The 22,294-nt window shown below is 53.9% G+C and overlaps 1 non-coding gene across 1 annotated transcript; it reads right to left on the bottom strand.

Moving 5' to 3' along the window:
- Window positions 1–3,311: 3,311 nt before the first annotated feature.
- TRNAS-CGA (transfer RNA serine (anticodon CGA)) lies at window positions 3,312–3,393 on the bottom strand. The gene has a single exon. It is a non-coding gene; the product is annotated as a tRNA-Ser (tRNA).
- Window positions 3,394–22,294: the final 18,901 nt, after the last annotated feature.

The following is a 22,294-nucleotide window of genomic DNA, read 5'->3' as shown; positions in this document are numbered from 1 at the left end:
CTCCCTTTCCATCCTCTCTTTATCTATCCATAGATGGCGTCACGGACTCACAGGACTTGTGCTCTCTCTCAGCCTCGTACAGTCCTTGGGAGGAACCCCCTTCAGTGTGACAGCCCTTTTCGGAGATCCACTCTCTCGAGGGTTAAGCCGTAGGCCCTTCCGCCTCCTGCAACCCCTCTACTCTGAGCCTTGAGCATGCCTGTCTGCCGTGGGCCCCCTCAAGGAGTCCCCTCACTCTGGACCCCTGGGGCCTCTACTTCCAGAGAGAAGAAAGCAACCCCGATCTCGAGACTGCCGTGACTCTCAGACAGCGTAAAAGAGAGGGGTTTATTGAGCGTCTGAACACAGCACAGGAAACTCTCAGGGCCTCAAGGCTAATCTCCCTCTGCACAGTCCATCTAGGTCTCTCCTGCACCCGTGTGGGCTCTGGCTGTTTTCTCTCCCCAGTCCAGAAGCCCTCTCCTTCCAGCTAAGCGTCCGATATCACCTTCCCACAAGCCTGTGTCCTTTGTCTTCTGTCCCAGGTGGGTCTCCTCTATCTCAGCCTCTCCTCTCCTCCCTCTTTTCTTTCCCCCTGGCTGGAAGCAGTCACCGGGTCTTCTCTCCTCAGCCCATTGTCCTACGACTGGCCCGACCTGGCTGTGACTTCCAAGCTGGGCCTCCCGCTCACCAGTCGCTGGGGTATCCATTCTCCAGGCCTTTGCCTGAGGGCCCAACTGACAGGAGAGATCACCGCTGGTCCTCTGTAACAACAAACTACCTCTCCCACCAGTGCCACCTCGTTAAACAAACAGCACCCAGGGAAACTGAGGCATGCAAACCATTGAAAAAGCAAGAAAATCCCCCCGTCATCACCAATGGCTTTGGCCCTGTTCCCCACAGCATCGCATCGGGAGCGGATGTTGAGTGGCTTGCCCGGTATGACACCTAAATCCTTGACAGAGTCACGGCTTCCCGGAGTACAGTTCCCCCTCGGTGGCCTGCCTGCTCTGTCCTGCTGCCCCCTCCCACTGCGCCAAGAGGGGACCTGGTGACTGGAGCTGCTGTGGTTGTGTGAGAGCGCCGGGCTGAGAGACCAAAGGGCACCTCCGTTCTGGAACAGAGGGGTCTGGCCGGTAGGCGCAGTCGCCCCCGGTTTGGGGCACAGAAGGGGCTGTGGCTGGCAGCAGCTTGAAGCCCGTCCCCCAGCTGCGCTAGGCACTGTTTGAATGAGTGCAACGTCCGTGTTACATACGGGCTCCTGGGGCTCGGTCGGAAGCACTGAACTGCCTCAGAGTTCTCTGTTTGCAAGGTCGGTGCCAGGAGATTAGAGAGACAAGGCAGGGAGGGGATCTCTTTCATTCTCCAACTTCTGCTGGGGAGAGTCAAGCCTTCGAGCTCCACAGGGCTCGTCCTCAGGCTCTGGTCTCTCTCCCCAGCAGAAGCGGGTCCAATAAACCATATGACCTCCCCGGCCTGGTCTCTCGGTGTTTTCTGCTCCCACGGGCGTGGCTGGGAAGGGCCACAGGGCTCAGCAGGCTCAGGGAGAAACCTCAGCCCCACTGGAGACAGGAGGGGAGCAAACCTCACAATCCGTGTGGTCACTGCAGGTCTGTGCAACTGCCCCCCGCTCACTCAGTGGCAGTCTGTGGGGGAGGTCTAGGGTGGCCAGGTGTCCCGATTTTAGAGGGACAGTCCCGATTTTTGGGTCTTTTTCTTATATAGGCTCCGATTACCTCCCACCCCCGTCCCGATTTTTCACACTTGCTGTCTGGTCACCCGAGGGAGGTTTGGCAGCCCCCTCCCCAGCCACAGTCCGTGCCTGCCCAGCAGTCTGTGTGTGTCTCAGCAGCCCCCTGCTCATTCCCACGTGGAGCCCAGATCGGGGTGGGCTGGGCCTTTAGTTTGTTTGATCCCTGAAGGGTTTTCTGGGCACGAACTGGCACCCCAAGTTTCTCCTACTTTGAGGAAATCCCTGTGAAAACTCACCTTTTCCGGGTGTCTGTTTCACACCCTCTGCCAGAGACGTTCCCCATTCTTTCTCCAGTTCAGCTGGCAGCAGGTCTCGTGCGAGGGGCGGGGGAGAGCTGAGATTTCAGGCTGCCGTCTTATGGCGGGATTGCTGCGATTAACTGGCTGAATGTGCTAATTCTGAGGACAAAACGGGGAAAGGGGCAGAGACCGAGAGTCAGGGAGTGAAATGGAGAAAATACAGGAAGCATTTCGAGCAAGGGCGAAGTGCAATGACCAGAATCCAGAATATTCTCTGCACCCCTTGTCTAACTCTGGGCCTGATTCTCTTCCGCATTGACGGCCCTTTCCCTGTCTCCGGCCGTGTCTGGAGGGCTTTATGCCCCTGTCCAGCCCCTTCACACTGCCAGGAAGGGAGAGGTGTTATGGAATCTGAGGCCAAAGAGGAACCAGGCCCTGTGTCACCTTCATCCTGGGTTTCAGATGACCCCGAGAAGTTGGGGGGCCACCGGGGCCTAGAGCATGGCCCTGCCACAGAGGCCCCGCCCCCGGTCATCCTCTTCCCCCGAGGCCCCGCCCACCCACTGTTCACTCCTCTGGCCCCCGAGGTCCCCCTACCTGCCCCTCGCTCCTCTCCGCCTCTTCCCCCAAGACTCCACTCACCCCCTGCTTGCTCCTGTCCGCCCCTTTCCCCGAAGTGGGGCTACCGGGGGCCATGGGGCCAGGCACCCGTCCCTTTTCTCTGTCTTCGGTGAGCGGGGGGCAGGGGGGTCCTTGGGGAAGGAGGTGGAGCAGGACAGGAAGAGGCACGAGAAGATGGGGCCGCGGGGGAAAATGCCAAGGGGGGGTGGGGTGCAGGTTTTGGGGGAAGAGGTGGAGGGGGGATGGGAAGAGGCAGAGCAAGAGCAGGGCATCGGGCTAAGAGGCAGAGGGGAGCGGGGTGCAGGTGGGGCCCCCACTTCTCTGGAGCTTCGCTTCCAGCGCTCGAAAGTTGACCACGGGCCCACGGGCCTCCGGCGGGGAGACCCGTCCCACATCCCCAGCGTTTCCCCCCCGCATGGATGGCCTTTTGGGGGAGGCTCAGCCTCCCATGGCCTTTTATACGGGCTGCCCATGCTCAGCTCCTTCCACACGCTGGAGAGGAGCAGCACCCAGGGGTGGGGCTGAGCCGGGGGGCGCTGGGTGAGGGGCAGAGGCCTCGGAAGCTGAGACCGCAGGGACACAGCGTGAGGCACCATCCCAGGCATCCCCATGAATGGAGCAGAACAGGGTTTACCTGGGGTGGGGAGTGTATGGAGAGCGTCTCAGGGTCGGTGGAGATGTATTGCCCTGGTGAGCAAGTGTGGCTAAAACACAGGCCTCGCTGTGAGCAGGATTTGAACCTGCGCAGGGAAACCCGATTGGATTTCGAGTCCAACCCCTTAACCGCTCGGCCCTCACAGCTGTGAGTGACGTGGCCCCCAGCGGCAGTCTCTACTGGAGCGGCTGGAAGCCGACGGGAGGGAGCTCTCCACCCTCAACGAGCAGCCATAGCCATGTTGGCAGGAGAAGCTCTCCCAGCACCATAGCACTGTCCACACCGGCGCTTAGGTCCGTGCAACTTGTGTCACTCGGGGGGTGGCTTATTCACTCCCCGAGCCACATACGTTCTACCGACACAAGGGGGAGTGTAGACGCAGCCTTAGCAGAGACGCGATTAAGATCCACTTCCTGGACACTACAGTGCTAATAAACGATGGTCACATAAACACCACCCTATACCGGAAACCTACTGACCGCTGTTCCTACCTACATGCCTCCAGCTTTCACCCTGACCACACCACACGATCCATCGTCTACAGCCAAGCTCTGCGATACAACCGCATTTGCTCCAACCCCTCAGACAGAGACAAACACCTACAAGATCTCTATCAAGCATTCTTACAACTACAATACCCAGCTGCGGAAGTGAAGAAACAGATTGACAGAGCCAGAAGAGTACCAAAAAGTCACCTACTACAGGACAGGCCTAACAAAGAAAATAACAGAACGCCACTAGCCATCACCTTCAGCCCCCAACTAAAACCCCTCCAACATTATTCAGGATCTACAACCTATCCTAAAGGATGACCCAACACTCTCACAAATCTTGGGAGACAGGCCAGTCCTTGCCTACAGACAGCCCCCCAACCTGAAGCAAATACTCACCAACAACCACACACCACACAACAGAACCACTAACCCAGAAACCTATCCTTGCAACAAAGCCCGTTGCCAACTGTGCCCACATATCTATTCAGGGGACACCATCACAGGGCCTAATCACATCAGCCACACTATCAGAGGCTCGTTCACCTGCACATCCACCAATGTGATATATGCCATCATGTGCCAGCAATGCCCCTCTGCCATGTACATTGGCCAAACTGGACAGCCTCTACGTAAAAGAATAAATGGACACAAATCAGATGTCAAGAATTATAACATTCATAAACCAGTCAGAGAACACTTCAATCTCTCTGGTCACGTGATTACAGACATGAAAGTTGCGATATTAAAACAAAAAAACTTCAAATCCAGACTCCAGCGAGAGACTGTTGAACTGGAATTCATTTGCAAATTGGATACAATTAACTTAGGCTTGAATAGAGACTGGGAGTGGCTAAGTCATTATGAAAGGTAACCTATTTCCCCTTGTTTTTTCCTACCTCCCTCCCCCCCCCGCCTCAGACTTTCTTGTTAAACCCTGGATTTGTGCTGGAAATGGCCCACCTTGATTATCATACACATTGTAAGGAGAGTGATCACTTTAGATAACCTATTACCAGCAGGAGAGTGGGGTGGGGGGAGAGAAAACCTTTTGTAGTGGTAAACACCCATTTTCTCATGCTTTGTGTGTATGAAAAGATCTTGTGTACTTTCCACAGTATGCATCGGATGAAATGAGCTGTAGCTCACGAAAGCTTATGCTCAAATAAATTGGTTCGTCTCTAAGGTGCCACAAGTCCTCCTTTTCTTTTTACTGATAAAGTTTGCGGATGATACCAAGATGGGAGGGGTTGCAAGTGCTCTGGAGGATAGGATTAAAATTCAAAATGATCTGCACAAACTGGAGAAATGGTCTGAAGTTAACAGGCTGAAATTCAATAAGGACAAATGCAAAGTACTCCCCTTAGGACAGAACAGTCAGCTGCACACATACAGAGCAGGACGTGACAGCCTAGGAAGGAGTACTGCGGAAGGGGATCTGGGGGTCATAGTGGACCACAAGCTAAATATGAGTCAACAGTGTAACCCTTGCAAAAAAAGCAAACCTCATCCTGGGCAGGATTTAGCAGGAGTGTTGTAAGCAAGATACAAGACATAATTCTTCTGCTCTACTCCATGCTGATGTGGCCTCAGCTAAAGTATTGTGTCTAAGTCGGGGCGCCACATTTCGGGAAGGATGTGGACAAATTGGAGAAGGTCCAGAGGAGAGTAACAAAAATGATTAAAGGTCTAGAACAGGGGTTCTCAACCTTTTTCTTTCTGAGGCCACCCACAACATGCCATTAAAATCTCCAGGGCCCAGTGTGGGAGGGGGAGGCTCTGGGCCGGGGAAAGGGGGGAAAACAAGTTTGCATAGGTATAGTTTGACTTCTGTTTTGGGTTGGCAGGAGCCAGTGAGGCTCAAGCCAGCTCCGACGTCGGGGTCTGGGAAGGGTATGCTACATTCACCCCTGACTCACCTCAGCAGGCCACCCGCCTGTCTGGACTTGGGGGGGGCCTACAACCAAAAATTATAACTCAAAGGTGGGGGGGCTGAGCTCAAAAAGTTTGAGGTGCAGGGAGAGGGATAGCTAGGGGCTGTGTGCAGGGGGGTAGCTCAGGGTGCAGGGAGGGAGGTAGCTAGGGGCTGTGTGCAGGGGGGTAGCTCAGAGTGCAGGGAGGAGGTAGCTAGGGGCTGTGTGTGGGCAGAGGGTAGCTCAGGGTGCAGGGAGGAGGTAGCTAGGGGCTGTGTGCTCTCAGGGCTCCCCTGCGCTCCCTGTACCCTGAGGGCTCTGCCAGCCACAAAGCAGCTGGATCCCCCCGCCCAGGCAGCTCTTACCAGCTGCATGAGCAAAGGGGAGCAGCTTCAACCCCCTGCAGCAGCAGGAGACGAGGCAATGCTGCGGCTGCCTGCTCCATGGCACCAGTCAGAGCAGCAGCTGTCCCACGCTGCCGGACTCTGGCTTCCCACCTCCGACCTAACCAGGGGGTGGAGAGAGAAGGTGGTGGAGGGGGGGTGTGGAGCTACCCCAGGACTGCCCTGCTCTTGCACTGTAGTTTGGGGGGGGTGTAACACCCCTGTGTTCCCCCAACTCTGCCCATGGGCTCAGGGCTTCTGTCCCTTGGGGAGCACCGGGGCTCGGGGCTCCAGAATTCAGCCCTGCTGCTCCCGGCTTCAGCCCTGTGGGAGGTGCTGGGGTTCGGGCTTTGGATTTTAGCCACGGGGCCCTGCGGCCCCCCTGAAAGGGTTCATGGACCCCCAGTGGGCCACGAACCCCCTGTTGAGAACCGCTGGTCTAGAAAACATGATCTACGAGAAAAGGTTGAAAGAACTGGGTTTGTTTAGTCTGGAGAAGAGAAGACTGAGAGGGGACATGAGAACAGTTTTCAAGTACATAAAAGGTTGTTAGAAGGAGGAGGGAGAAAAATTGTTCTTGTGAATCTCTGAGGACAGGACAAGAAGCAATGGGCTGAAATTGCAGCGAGGGAGGTTTAGGTCGGACGTTAGGAAAAACTTCCTGCCAGCATAGTTAAGCACTGGAACAAATTACCTAGGGAGGTTGTGGAATCTCTGTCATTGTAGGTTCTTAGCAGGATCGACAGTCACCGCTCAGGGATGGTCTAGATGAGGGGTAGTCAATTATTTTTTGTCAAGGTCCAAATTCTTCATCAATGTACAGTCGGGGGCCAGACTGCAGAGAAAATCATTTTAAAAAATAATAATAACGATAATATGTAAATAAAAAGTTTGTGGGGTCCGTTCAAAAGCGTCTGGCAACCCGGATTTGGCCCGTGGTTCGCCTGTTGACAGCCCCTGGTCTAGATAATACAGGAGAATTACGGAGACCTCAGGAATGGAGGTTGTTCGTAACTTTGCCCAAGCCGTTATGGGCTGCTCCTCAGGGCGGAGTGCTCGGAACGGGGGCTCACACTCTGCAGCGGCTGCCCGGCAAGTTTCTGATTCTCGCCCCCTGACTACAAGGGTGATGCGTGAGGCACCCGGGGGCGCTTTGGCACCAGTGGGTGCGCAGTGCAGGCCGGGGCCCTTTCAAACGCAGCCGCTCCTCCAGAGCGCGGCAGGCGGGCAGGAGTTCGGGCTCCAGCAGCTGACGCTCTCGGCCAGGTTCCAGCAGCAGCTCAGGGAGCTTCTTTCCTGGACTGAGACTAAGGTTGCAGGCTTGTCCCCCTCCCAGCCAGAGGCGGGAAACAGCCCCTGTGGCTCGTGCCGACCCCAGCACTCCTTCTCGGGAGCTCACAGCTGTGCCTGTGAACCTCAGCGTCTTCACCTGTACGTGGCTGGCCTTCCGCGTGGCAAGTAGTGGGTGGGGGTGGGGACAGGCAGCCCCGATGTGCCGAACTGGACGATGCCATGCCGGCACAGCTCAGTATTTGTTGGGTTTTTTGTTTTTCGTCTCCGCTGCTGCCTGACTGCGTACTTCTGGGGCCACATGGTGTCTGGCTGACGGGTCCGTCTGTAACTCTGGTGTTTGTATTTTTGAGGTTCTACTGTACTTAGTCCTGCCTTGAGTGCAGGGGACGGGACTAGGACGGTCCTTCCAGTGCTGTGATTCCATGGACAGGACTAATGTGAGTTTTTTAATCTGACTTCCTGCATTACACCAACAATATGATTTTATCCAGCCATATGGCAGCAGGGCTCACCATTCTCCCCGACGCCTCCCCGAACCCCCATTTATCGCCCCCAGCCCCCACTGCCTTCCCTGGTTCCACCTCTATCCCCCCCCTTGCCCCAGACCCCTGCTGCCTCCCTCTCCAAACCTGGGGCTTGCTGAGAAAAGCGAAACAAAGAAACATGCAAGTATCACTTTTCACAGCACACTGACTAGCTACCTGGGAGGCTGTGAAAAGTGATACTTGTATGTTTGTTAATATCACTTTTCACAAACTCCCAGCTAGCTACTGAGTGTGCTGCGAAAAGCAATATTCAACACACAAATATAATTTTTCATATTATTTGTGAGTCTGTAAAAACCCTACATAAATAAATTACAAGGATTTGGACACGTGTCTGTGCATATTTATTTGTTTTTCCTACAGTTACGTATTTTAGGGAAAAGTGTCAGTGCGGCCACCAGCAAGAATTGGTGGGTCACAGTATGAGGCCACCAAAAAATGTGTTCGGAGAACCCCTGGTTTAAATGTACTAATAGGCAAAATCCAAACCAGCCACGTCTGGTATCACCCAAAAGATCTTATTTTTCTTTGGTTCCATGTATACATTTGCTCAGATTTTACTTCTCCATTAAAAATGTAACCAATTCCCAGCTGCCTGGCAAGTGAGAGCTGGCTGAGTTTCCATGGTTCTCCCCGCACCCTTATGGGTGTGCTGCCAAGGGAGCAACACACAGGCCGGCAATGAATCTCAAGTGCCTCTAACTTGCCTAGCTCTTCTCAGCCATTTCTCTTGCTGTGAGCTGCCCTCCTTTTGAGCCCCACCAACTTCCTCACATGCAGGAACAGCAGCAGATTGCCATCTTGGAGCAACAGCTGAGGAAGGCGACTTTTCTGTCAGCACTAGAGTGGTCTATTGTATTGTGCTCTTCTTAAATAAGCAGGATACTGTGATCGTCCAGTGAGCGTGTCTCAGCTTTGTTACGTCGAGTGCTTTAAAAGGGGTGATGCGCTGCACTGCGTGGGCTGAGAAAGATCTCATGTGCTCCCCATCATCAATTCTGAGATTTGCACTGATTGGCATTAAGGCTTTTGGGGTGATGGCTCTATGACTCAAACTCAGTGGCTTTGTTTGGTCTACCAGAGTCTGCGGTTGGTGATCTTCGGGGATGGTACAAGCCTTAAGACATTTAAGCGAGTTAGAATGTGGATGGAAGACGATAGAATGAATGACGTGCGAGTTCCTCCCAGTAACAGGGATAGCCGTCTGCCTCTGAACATAGCTCAATTCTTATTGTGCTTAACACGCTGGAATATGAATGGCTGCTATGGGTGGCTGATAATCTATGAACATCATGTAGTAATTCCTGGATTTTTAAATTATTGTTTTAGCTGGAGGCATGTATAATGTTTGATCAAATACTGTTCGGGGAGAAAGGTATAAAACCATCCAAGTATTTGCTATGTGTAGAGTGGTCATGTTCTGTGGGATACCTTCTGGAAGAACAGTAGTGTGGTTAACTAATTCGTGTCACATTCTGTGCTGCACCCCTGCACCGAAAAAAAAAGGATTTTCTGCCGCTTACACTATTTGCAGCTTCACTGGGTGAAAATAAAGAAGCAACAGTGGCCAGGTCTGAGTGTCCCTCCTCTAACAAAAATCTTGAAATAGTTCACTGTAAAATTAAAAACCAACTGTGGCTTGTCTTAAGTAATGGTAAGGTGACGTTTAGAAGGAAGCCTCCAGGTGCATCCTCACCTGTTCGTTGATCCAGCACAACTTCCTATACATTAGACTCTTACGACAGTCAGTAACGCTCTCTCTACCTCCACAATAGAGCTATTTAGAAAACGGGAGTTTATATTCAGTTTGTACGAATGCTGTAATCTGGAAGGCCCAGATCCACAAAGGTATTTTGGTTCTTGACTTCCATTGGATTTCAGTGGAATTTAGGAGCCTAAATTTTACCTTGGTGGATCTGGGCCTAAGTAACTGCAGTTTGACAAACATGAAAGATTAATAATTTGTGCAAAATAAGAAGTAATTAACAAATGAGGACCATCAGAATCCTTGTCTGAGGACTCCTAAAGCTTCAAAATACTTTAATGTTCTTATGAAATAATTCACATCCACTATCATTTCTTTGCCTGTAGTAAATATATTGTCCTTTTTAGTTGGCACACTGTTCTGATCGTTGTCTGTACAGTAATCTTTTGAGTAATTCAGTTCAGTTAGATGTTATCAGTCACCTGGAGTTTCTTCCTCAGAAGCTGTTATGGCTTTCAAGGCTCTTCTCTTCCTTAATCTTTCTGCATTTGTGATTGTCATAGGATGCAATGGGAAAAAACCAGAAAGACGTGAGAGAAAGATGATTTATGTTTATAGCTGGAGTTGCAATATGACTGTTCTAGACGCACAGATTCAAAGGCTAGAAGGGAGCGCTGTGATTATCTCGTCTGACATCCTATATAACACATGCTATAGAACTTCCCCAAAATAATTCTGAGCATATATATTTCAGAAAAACATCCAATCTCAAGTTAAATTGTCAGTGATGGAGAATTCACGACAACCCTGGGTCAACTGTTCCAATAGTTAATGAGACTTTTAAGAAGTGAGAGTAATTATCTCTCTCACCAACCCGCTAGTGGCTTGAAGTGCCTTTTACTGCTGTCTCGGCCAGCTCAGTGTCTCCATAAATGAGACCCGTTCCCATTTCCGCAAAAAGAACAGGAGTACCTGTGACACCTTGGAGACTAACAAATTATAGCTCATCTTAATTAGCCTCTTACAGTTTGTATGGCAACTCCCACCTTTTCATGATTCTCTGTATGTGTAGATAGATCTTCTTACTATATGTTCCATTCTATTCATCTGATGAAGTGAGCTGTAGCCCACGAAAGCTTATGCTCAAATGAATTTGTTAGTCTCTAAGGTGCCACAAGTCCTCCCGTTCTTTTTCCGGATACAGACTAACAAGGCTGCATTTCCTGTGGCCAAAAGAAGGGTGATTGCATATATACATATTCTCAAGGATTCATGCCAAGAAATGAAGAAAGAGTCTTTGGTACTCCAAGTATGCGGAGGATCACCAAGGAAAACCTATTGTCTTTTAAGAGAAATAAGCAAATAGTTCAGATTGGAAAACACACTGAGTTACCTAGAAGTTTTTCAACCGGTTTTGTGACATGTGCTCCACAACCAATCCAGTGTTTGATTCTCTCGATGTTCAAGCCAACAAGCTTTTCATTGTGGCTATTTGGGAGTGGGTCATAGCAGCCCACTTGCTCCAAATACTTGCTGCCCCGTGCTCGCTTGTTATATGCGGCCACAATACGGAAGAAGGGTCTGTTGGCACAACCACCAAGAGCCAATCGGATAGCTACGTGTCCTCCATGATAATTTTTCATAAGGAGATGAGCTGAAGGGAAGATCAACAGGTGTCACAATAGATTTGATTATAAACAGATGCGTATAGACGTCGAGCCAAAAAATTCCAAAGGCCTTAGAGAAAAGCTTGGTTTTATTTAAAAATCAAGAAAACTGCTGTAACCTGCCCTTACGCAGCAACAATAGATTATTCTTCATGATGGAATCGAAGTCTGTACCTTGCCAGGAGATTGAGGTCTTACAGCAATTTATTTACAATAAAGATGACAGATTTGCTCTACCAACCCTTAAGAGAGTTCAGCGGTGAAGGCTGCACATTCTCCTCTAACTGTGATTGATTTAGAGGGATGCAGAAACTGGGGTCTGTCAGTACAACATGGTGTGCACGCACCCCTTAACAAGCCCTGTCTGCACTTACCAAGGTGCACCATGATGACCCTGGAAAGCACCTGAAAGAGGAAAAAGACCATGAAGGAATCCCCTGCCACTCCCAAACACAGAACAAGGGGCTAGCCCACTGCAGCTGTGCCGCTGTAAATGCTATAGGGTAGACATAGCCTGAGTTGACAGAGACGAGAACCTGAAAGTTATACACCGGACCCTCGCTAGAACACAAGTCTATATAACACAAATTCTGATAGAACGTGGTTGCGGACCCCAAATTTAGTAATGGTCATTAACTTTCATTGTAACGCGGTCCCCACTGTAACGCAGTACCCGCTAGAATGCGGGATTTGGCATGGATCCCAAATCCCACATTCTAGTGAGGGTCCAGTGTAGTTTGAAAATCCTGAGGGAAACATGGGAGTTTAGTTGCAAGCCCTGCCCTGGCCCCTGTAGACTATGTCTCTCATGACCCATGTGCCATGGCGATCCTGGGAATGGAAGTTTCAAAGCACCTACCCCCACTCCCACTTTTATGCTTTGGGGTTTAGGTAACTTTCAACCTCTTAGGAGCACAGGCAAAATGAAAAGATTTTTTTCCCCCTGGTAGCCCTGCTAGGCATCAGCCTCACTGCCGCACCCTGCCTGCTTTTCTGTTTCAATAGCTTTGTTGCTAGGGCAATGCCAACAAGTGCCACATGAGTACATAAAATCACTTGTCATTTTAAGGTAAGAATTAGTTTCCCCATTATATTGGTGTTCTGAGGATTTGGTATTATTTTATATATGTACGTTAAGGCTGTCAATCACAGTTATCTCACACGATTAACTCAAAAAAATCAATCGCGATTAATCACACTTATAACAATAGAATACCAATTGCAATTTATTATATATTTTTTGATACATTTTCAATACTGATTTCAATTACAACACAGAACACAAAGTGCAGAGTGCTCACTTTATATTATTATTATTTTTTTATTACAAATATATGCTCTGTAAAAATGATAAAACAAAAAAAATAGTATTTTTCAATTCACCTCATACAAGTACTGAAGTGCAAACTCTTTATTGTGAAAGTGTAACAAATGCAGTTGGGTTTTTTCTGATTGCATCACTGCACTCAAAAACAAAACAGTTTAAAACTTTAGCGCCTACAAGTCCACTCAGTCCTACTTCTTATTCTGCCAATCGCTAAGACAAAAGTTTGTTTACAACTGACAGGAGATACTGTTGCCTGCTTCTTATTTACAATGTCACCTGAAAGTGAGAACAGGCGTTCCCATGGCACTTTTGTAGCCGGCGATGCAAGATATGCCAGATATGCTAAACATTCGTATGCCCCTTCATGCTTCGGCCACCATTCCAGAGGACATATTTCCATGCTGATGATGCTCGTTAAAAAAATAATACATCAATTAAATTTGTGACTGTACTCCTTGGGGGGAGAATTGTAGGTCTCCTGCTCTATTTTACCTGCATTCTGCATATGTTTCATGTTACTGCAGTCTTGGATGATGATCCAGCACATATTCGTTTTAAGAACGCTTTCACAGCAGATTTGACAAAAGGCAAAGAAGGTACCAATGTGAGATTTCTAAAAACAGCAACAGCGCTCGGCCCAAGGTTTAAGAATCTTTACATTTTTTTTGTTTTTTACAGAGCAAATATTTGGAATCAAAAATAAATATAAATTGAGGGCTGTACACTTTGTATTGTGTTGTAATTAAAATTAATATATTTGAAAATGTAAGCATGCCAAATATTTAAAGTAAATGGTATTCTATTGTTGTACAACCGCACAGTTAATCGTGATTTTTTTAATCGCTTGACAGCCCCAATATATGTGTGTGTGTGTGTCTATATGTACATACACTATGAAAACGACTTGATTGGGTTGCAGTAATTGTTATTCTTGGATATTAACTAGTTCAGGGACTCCTCAAATCTTGCTGCTAATTGCCCGCGGTTTAAGAAATAGCCGAGAACTCCCGGTTCACAGGACGTGTGTGCGGCTCTGTGTGTGTGGGGGGGTCTCTGTCTCTGGGTCTCTGTGTGTGGGGGGGTCTCTGGGTCTGTGTGGGGGGTGTGTGGGGGGGTCTCTGTGTATGTGGGGGGGTCTCTGGGTCTGTGTGGGGGGGGTGTGTGTGGGGGTCTCTCTCTCAGGGTCTCTGTGTGGGGGGGGGTCTCTGGGTGTGTGTGGGGGGTCTCTGTCTCAGGGTCTCTGTGTCGGGGGGGGTCTCGGTCTCTGGGTCTGTGTATCGGGGGTGTGGGGGGGTCTCTCTGTGGGTCTCTGGGTGTGGGGGGCGGTCGGGAATTCAAAGCCGCTGGTTTTATGCTGCGGCCCCCCCCGTGGCTGGCCCCGCTCCCGCCGCCGGCTCAGGGCGGCCTCGACCCCGGCCCCCTCTCGCGGCCGGCGCGCGACTACCTGGCGGAGGGGCGGTGCTGCCGGGCCCGGCCGGGCTCCTCCCCCCGCTCCCGCGCTCCCCGCCTGACCCCCCGGACCCGGGACGGCCGCTGGGGGGCGGGGAGCCCGTTACTTCTTATTCCGGTCCAGATGCCTTGGTCGAGGCATCGTCAAGGTCCAGACTTCAGAGAAAACAATAAAAACTAGTAACAATCCTGATCGTAATAAAACAATCCAAAGATTTCAGGATCTGCTGGACAGCAGCTGGTGGCCCAGCTTTGGCCCGCGGTCTGCCTGTTGGCTGCCCCTGTAATAACCCCCCCTGCTTTTACAATGCTGGTTGAGAGTCACTCCGGGGGAAGGAAGTGGGGGTACATGGCTCCCTGGGGGCCTACAAGTCGCCCTTGGGTGTCCAACTCAGGTGGACTTGCTGACGTGAAGCAGGGGTGCTGAAGGCTCTGAGACTCAGAGTCAGGAGGCGGTGAAGCCAGGTGACTTTCCTCACTGGAAAAAGTGTGACCTTAAGGGGTTTCCACACTAAAGAGCTCCTCCCAGGGACTGTTCAAGAGCACCAGACCTATGGCAGGGAAACAGCCTGGAGAATGGGATTTTCAAAAGGGCTGAAGCAGGTTAGGCAAGTCCATAGGAGTTAGGTGCTTTGGAGGTTCCCACCAGACACCTAAATACCATTGAAAGTGTGGCCCAAGGTGCTTAAACACGAGGGCCCTGACGCTCAGCTGGTGTCAGTCAGGGAGGCTGAGAATCCGTGATAACGTCTCCTGTTAACCAAGAGCATCAGCCCCTGCGCTCAGATAGCCAGGGAGAGAGCAGGAGACAGCACTGGGCGCACAGATTCATGATTATGAATTATCTGCTCTCCTGAAATCTTCCCCTTTGGGCTCTGCTCTGAGCAGCCAGGGAAGCTGGGACCCCAAGGGCTCTCCCAGGATCTGGGCCCCTCTGGGCTGGGTAGTCACAGTGCTCTCAATGAAGCTCTGATCCACGAGTAATACGGGCACACAGGAACTGATAATAACCCAACCTGCTGGGCCAAATCCCTCCCCCTGGCCTGCTCAAATACAATGAGAGAAACCCCCAGCAGCGCCCCTGTGACGAAGTGACTCAGCAGGGAGGGGGGAGTGTTGACCTGGGAATGTGCCCTGGGGATGGGAGACCTGAGAGCCTGTCACCTGAGCCAGGAGGGGGAGGGGGAGGTAACACCTCTGCCCAGGAATGTGAACAGAGGCTGCAGCAGGGAACCTGCTGGGTGGGTTTAGTTGGCAGTTTGGGAGGCTGGGGAGAGGAACACAGGGAACCCCAGGGCTGGGGTCTAAGCTCCCTGCTCCCCCAGAAGGACGTGATTGAGGGGTCCTGGTTGTACCCACAAGCTCTGTTGTGGACTGTGTTCCTGTTGTCCAATAAACCTTCTGTTTTACTGGCTGGCTGAGAGTCTCAGTGGATCCCAGGAAGAGGGGTGCAGGGCCTGGACTCCCCCACACTCCGCGACAACTGGTGGCAGCGGTGGGATCTACTGCACCCCGTGAATGGCGCTTCCTGCAGTAAGTGACTGGGGAACAGTAAAACGAAGGGGAATTGACGGGGACCAGGCGTGCTGAAGATTCAGAGAGAGACGGTTTCGGGGGGCGGCTAACCCCTGGGAATGTGTGACCAGAGAGAAAGACTTTTGCAGTAACAGGGTCCCCCGGGGGATTGCAGCGAGCGGTCCCAGGGGCGGAGGAGTCTGCAGCTCGACCCTGGCAAAGAGGTGGTGACCTCAAGAAGGACTGGCACACTAAGGGCTTTTCCTGGAAACCGTGGGAAGCTGCCCGGCCTGCGAGTGGCCAGCAGGGAGATGTACGCTAAACGCCTTAAGAGTGACCTGGTGGAGCTGTGCAGGCAGAGGGGGCTGCGCATCGGGAGGTCCACCAAGGAACAACTGATTGCCCAGTTGGAGGAGAGGGATCGCTTGGATGACCCGATCCCTGTCCCTGAGGGGAGCCGCCCGGCAGACGCAGCGTGGGCCCCGGGGCCTGACCGGGCTGGGAGGGGTCAGACTGCTGCCGAGGACATCCCGAGACCCTTCCTACCTATGCCTGGGGGAGGGGTTGGGGGAAGCCCAGCGAATACCGAGGGCACCCTGACCCCAGCACCCAGCAGGGGATCCTCCCGGCGGAGCTCCCCATCCCTGGAGCGGAGGCGGCTGGAATGGGAGAGGGAGATGAAAATGAGGGAGCTGGAGGATCATGAAAAACAACGTCAACATGAGGAGAAACAACGTCAACATGAGCAGGAGGAGAAGGAGAAACAACGTCAACATGAGCAGGAGGAGAAGGAGAAACAACGTCAACATGAGCAGGAGGAGAAGGAGAGGGAGCGTCAGGAGAAGGAGAGGGAACGTCAGGAGAAGGAGAAACAAAGACAGAATGAACTGGAGCTGGCCAGGCTGAAGAGCAGTGGGGCCCCGGCTGTGGTGAATGAGGGGGGACCCAAGACTGCAAGGAACTTTGATAAGTGCTTCCTGGCCCAGCGTAAGGAGGGGGAGGACATAGATAGCTTCCTGACGGCCTTTGAGAATGCCTGTGAGCTGCACAGGGTTGACCCTGCAGACAGGCTCCAGTTTCTCACCCCCTTACTGGACCCCAAAGCCGTGGAGGTGTACAGCCGGATGACAGGGCCGGAGGCAGGGGACTATGAACTGTTCAAACAGGCCCTGCTCCGTGAGTTTGGGCTGACCCCCGAGATGTACCGGAGAAGGTTCCGGAGTCAGCGTAAAACGCCTGAGGTCACCTACCTACAACTGGCCAACCGGATGCAGGGGTATGCCCGCAAGTGGACAGCTGGGGCCCGAGCTAAAGAGGACCTGCTTGACCTAATTGTACTGGAGCAACTGTATGAACAGTGCCCTTCCGACCTGAGGCTGTGGTTGGTGGACAAAAAGCTCGAGAACCCCCAGCACGCAGGGCAGCTGGCCGACGAGTTTGTGAACAGTCGGTCAGGGGGTAGCCGGGAGGAGTCCCAAAAGAACAGGCCCCCCCCGATGCAGAGAGAGAGTCACCAGGGGGCCTCCCAGCGGGGAAATAGGGAGAACCCCCTCCCAAGGGGAACGCCTGGCGTCGGGCCCCTCCGACCCGCTCGAGGGGACCAACGTGACCTGAGCTGCTATCACTGTGGCCAGAGAGGCCACATACGGTCCCAGTGCCCTGGGCTCAGGGACAAACTGAGCAGACCCAACCTACCCAGGGTTAATTGGGTAGGGACCCAGCTGGACGAGGGGCAGACGACCCAGGAAAGGGGGCCTACCAGTTTACCACCTGCTCAGGAGGGAAGAGTACCCCAGGCCAGCTCCACCAGAGGGCTGGAGGCTCTGGACTCAGGGCGCTCAGTTTACAGGGTGGGCGCGGGGCTGTCCCTCCGGAGAGAGTGCCTTGTTCCCCTGGAGGTGGATGGGAGGAAGGTCAATGGATACTGGGATACGGGCGCGGAGGTGACGCTGGCCCGGCCCGAGGTGGTGGCCCCAGATCGGGTGGTGCCCAACACCTACCTGACCCTGACAGGGGTGGGCGGGACCCCATTTAAGGTGCCCGTGGCAAGGGTACACCTGAAATGGGGGGCCAAGGAGGGCCCCAAGGATGTGGGGGTACACCACCATTTGCCCACTGAAGTTTTGATGGGGGGAGACCTAGAGGACTGGCCAAGCAAGCCCCAGACCGCCCTGGTTGTGACCCGTAGCCAGAGCCGGCGAGGGCCACTGCTCCCTGACCTCGGGGAGGGTACCGCACCGGAGGCGCAGGACCCTACCCTGGTGGGAAGGGAGGGCCGAGGGGCACGGCTCAGAGAGGCTGAGGCCTCAGACCTGGCCACTGAGGGGGAACCGGTCCCCATCCCTTCCCCAGCTGCTGAGTTCCAGGCCGAGTTGAGGAAAGATCCCTCCTTGCGGAAGCTCAGGGACCTGGCCGACCTCAGGGTGGTACGGACCATGAGGAGAGGCTGCCAGGAGAGGTTCCTGTGGGAGAAGGGGTTCCTATACCGAGAATGGGCTCCCACAAGGGAAGTAGAGTCCTGTGGGATCAGGAGGCAGCTGGTGGTCCCCCAGAAGTATCGCCGCAAGCTCCTGTACCTGGCCCATGACATCCCCCTCGCAGGGCACCAGGGAATCCGGCGCACCCGGCAGAGGTTGCTACAGAACTTTTACTGGCCCGGGGTCTTTACCACGGTCCGGCAGTATTGCCGATCCTGTGACCCCTGTCAGAGGGTGGGGAAGGCCCGGGACAAGGGGAAAGCGGCTTTGAGACCTTTGCCCATCATAGAGGAGCCTTTCCAGAAGGTGGCCATGGACATCGTGGGGCCTCTCAGCAAGACGACCCGGTCGGGGAAGAAATACATTCTGGTGGTGGTAGATTTTGCCACCCGCTACCCCGAGGCAGTGCCCTTAGCTTCCATTGAAGCAGACACCGTGGCCGATGCGCTCCTGACCATTTTCAGCCGAGTGGGGTTCCCCAAGGAAGTCTTGACAGACCAAGGCTCCAACTTCATGTCGGCCCTGCTCCGGTGCTTGTGGGAGAAATGTGGGGTCCGGCACGACTGGGCCTCAGCTTATCACCCCCAGTCCAACGGGCTGGTGGAGAGGTTTAACGGGACGCTAAAGATGATGCTGAAAACCTTTATGAACCAGCACCCGCAGGATTGGGACAAGTACTTACCTCACCTGCTGTTCGCGTACAGGGAGGTGCCCCAGGAGTCTACCGGATTTTCGCCTTTCGAACTGTTATATGGAAGGAGGGTGAGGGGCCCCCTGGACCTGATGAGAGACGAGTGGGAGGGGAAGGCCACTCCCGATGGGGAGTCAGTGGTGGAGTATGTCCTGATCTTCCGAGAGAGACTGGCTGAACTCATGGGCCTGGCCAGGGAGAATCTGGCCAGAGCCCAGAAGAAGCAGAAGGTCTGGTATGACCGCACGGCAAGGGCCCGTGCCTACGCCACCGGGGATCCGGTGATGGTTCTCATCCCTGTGAGAAAGAACAAACTACAGGCCGCCTGGGAGGGCCCTTTCAAGGTCGTCAAGCAGCTCAATGAGGTAAACTATGTGGTGGAGCTGTCGAACCGGGCGCACCACCGCCGGGTGTACCATGTGAATATGATGAAGCCATATTATGCCAGGGGGAATGTGGTGTTGGCCGTGTGTGGACAGTGGGAAGAGCAGGGAGATGACCCTTTAGTAGATCTATTCCCTGGGACCAGAGCTGGTTCCCCCCTGGAAACAATCCCCCTCTCGGATCAGCTAACCCCTGCCCACCAAGCTGAGGTCAGGGGGGTGCTGCATCCGTACCGACAGCTGTTTTCCAACCAGCCTGGACGCACTAATCTGACTGTCCACCGGGTGCAGACAGGGTCGCACCCGCCGATAAGATGCTCCCCCTTCCGAGTCACAGGGAAAACTGCTCAGGACCTGGAAAGAGAGGTCCGGGACATGCTGGCTTTGGGGGTGATCCAGCCATCGGCCAGCCCTTGGGCCTCGCCGGTGGTGCTGGTCCCCAAAAAGGACGGGTCGGTCCGGTTCTGCGTGGACTATCGGAAGCTCAATGCCATCACTGTATCTGATGCCTACCCCATGCCCAGGCCGGACGAGCTCCTAGACAAACTGGGAGGAGCTCGGTACCTTACCACCATGGACCTTACAAAGGGCTACTGGCAAGTGCCGCTGGATGCAGATGCCCGACTGAAATCGGCCTTTATCACCCCTCTGGGGCTCTATGAGTTCCTGACCCTGCCTTTCGGCCTCAAGGGAGCGCCGGCCACCTTCCAGCGCCTGGTGGACCAGCTCCTGAGGGGGATGGAGAGTTTTGCCGTGGCGTATATTGATGACATCTGTGTCTTTAGCCAGACCTGGGAGGACCACGTGTCCCAGGTTAGACAAGTGCTGGACCGACTCCAGGGGGCTGGGCTGACTGTAAAAGCGGAGAAGTGCAAGGTGGGGATGGCGGAAGTGTCTTACCTGGGCCATCGGGTGGGGAGCGGCCGCCTAAAGCCGGAACCAGCCAAGGTGGAGGTGATCAGAGACTGGCCCGCTCCCCACACCAAAAAGCAGGTCCAAGCCTTTATTGGGATGGCAGGATACTACCGAAGATTTGTGCCCCACTTTAGCGCCATAGCCACCCCCATCACTGAGCTATGCAAGAAGGGGAAGCCAGACAAGGTGGTCTGGACCGAGCAGTGCCAGGTGGCTTTCCGGGCGCTGAAGGAGGCTCTGGTCAGTGGCCCAGTTCTGGCGAACCCGGACTTTGACAAGGCCTTTGTGGTGTTCACCGACGCCTCCGACACGGGACTGGGGGCGGTGTTAATGCAGGAGGATGAAAAGGGGGAGAGACACCCCATCGTGTACCTGAGCAAGAAGTTGCTACCCCGGGAGCAACACTACGCGGCCATCGAGAAGGAGTGCCTGGCCATGGTGTGGGCCCTCAAGAAACTAGAGCCCTATCTCTTCGGGCGACACTTCACCGTCTACACCGACCACTCTCCCCTGACCTGGCTGCACCAGATGAAAGGAGCCAACGCCAAGCTCCTGAGATGGAGCCTGCTCCTGCAGGATTACGACATGGACGTGGTCCACGTGAAGGGAAGTGCCAACCTGATAGCGGATGCGCTGTCCCGGAGAGGGGGCCCCGAACTTCCCCAGGTCACTGGTCACAGTGACCCCGCTCAGTTCAGTCTCGAAGGGGGGAGAGATGTGACGAAGTGACTCAGCAGGGAGGGGGGAGTGTTGACCTGGGAATGTGCCCTGGGGATGGGAGACCTGAGAGCCTGTCACCTGAGCCAGGAGGGGGAGGGGGAGGTAACACCTCTGCCCAGGAATGTGAACAGAGGCTGCAGCAGGGAACCTGCTGGGTGGGTTTAGTTGGCAGTTTGGGAGGCTGGGGAGAGGAACACAGGGAACCCCAGGGCTGGGGTCTAAGCTCCCTGCTCCCCCAGAAGGACGTGATTGAGGGGTCCTGGTTGTACCCACAAGCTCTGTTGTGGACTGTGTTCCTGTTGTCCAATAAACCTTCTGTTTTACTGGCTGGCTGAGAGTCTCAGTGGATCCCAGGAAGAGGGGTGCAGGGCCTGGACTCCCCCACACTCCGCGACAGCCCCTTACCCAGGAATCCCGTCACAGCCCCCTGGAGATTGTTCTCTCGAGGGAAATCCCGGATTCTCTTTTCCAGCTCAGGGGACTCGGGCACCGGATGCGGAGACATGGCCTTCTCATCCCTGCAGAGACACGAGCGTGTTTATTCCTCCCCCTCCTTTGCTCTAAGTTCCTGCCCCCCAGAGCCAGATGGGGAGTGGGTGGGAGCTGGGCCACAGGCAGGGCTAACGGGGCCGTGACCTCTGCTGCCCAGGGAATTTACTGCCTGCACGATCTGCCGGGGAGCCGGCCTGGAGACTGGGGGCCTCTCTCCATCCAGAGAGAAAACCCAGCCCAGGCAGGGCCAGCTCCCCTCACACCTGGCCCAGCCCCACGTTCCCCACAAGGGCCTGGAGGGGCTTCTCCCGGGGATTAGCGAGGGGCCCATTCTCCAGGCCCAGCTTCTCCTCAGCTTCTCCTCTCAGCCTCCAAGGGGCCTGGTCACTCCCCGTGGGGTGGGGGTTCTGGGACCGGGACACTGCTCCACGAGGGCCTGGGCTGGGACACTCAGCTCTTTCCCCACAGGCCCTTGGGCCCCCCTCACACGGGACAGGCTTTGCGCCATGTCAGAGCTGGGGCCAGGTCCCAGCTGGGCCCTCGGGGTGACAGGCTCTCAGCCCCATTAATGATCCCCCAAGCCAGCCTGGTCCCAGGGAGGGTTCTCCAGCCCAGAGCTGTGGGGCACTCCCCTTCCCAGGGTGGGTCACACAGACACAGCGGCAGCAGCCCCAGGGCTATGGGGATGGAGGGGGGCTGGATCCAGAGGGTGAGACCGTCCCACGGTCGGGATGCTGGGTCTGCTGCCTGGGCTCTGAGCCCTGGTCTACACTAGGACTTTAGGTCGAATTTAGCAGCTTTAAATCGATGTAAACCTGCACCTGTCCACACGATGAAGCCCTTTATTTCGACTTAAAGGGCTCTTAAAATCGATTTCCTTACTCCACCCCTGACAAGTGGATCAGCGCTTAAATCGGCCTTGCCGGGTTGAATTTGGGGTACTGTGGACACAATTCGAGGGTATTGGCCTCCGGGAGCTATCCCAGAGTGCTCCATTGTGACTGATCTGGACAGCACTCTCAACTCAGATGCACGATTGTTTGCCGTTGCTCTGACGGAGGGAGGGGCGACTGAGGACACG

This window comes from Caretta caretta, chromosome 11 (assembly GCF_965140235.1).
Source record: "Caretta caretta isolate rCarCar2 chromosome 11, rCarCar1.hap1, whole genome shotgun sequence".
Taxonomy (NCBI): Eukaryota; Metazoa; Chordata; order Testudines; family Cheloniidae; genus Caretta; species Caretta caretta.
This window is presented reverse-complemented; position numbering and strand designations above follow the sequence as displayed.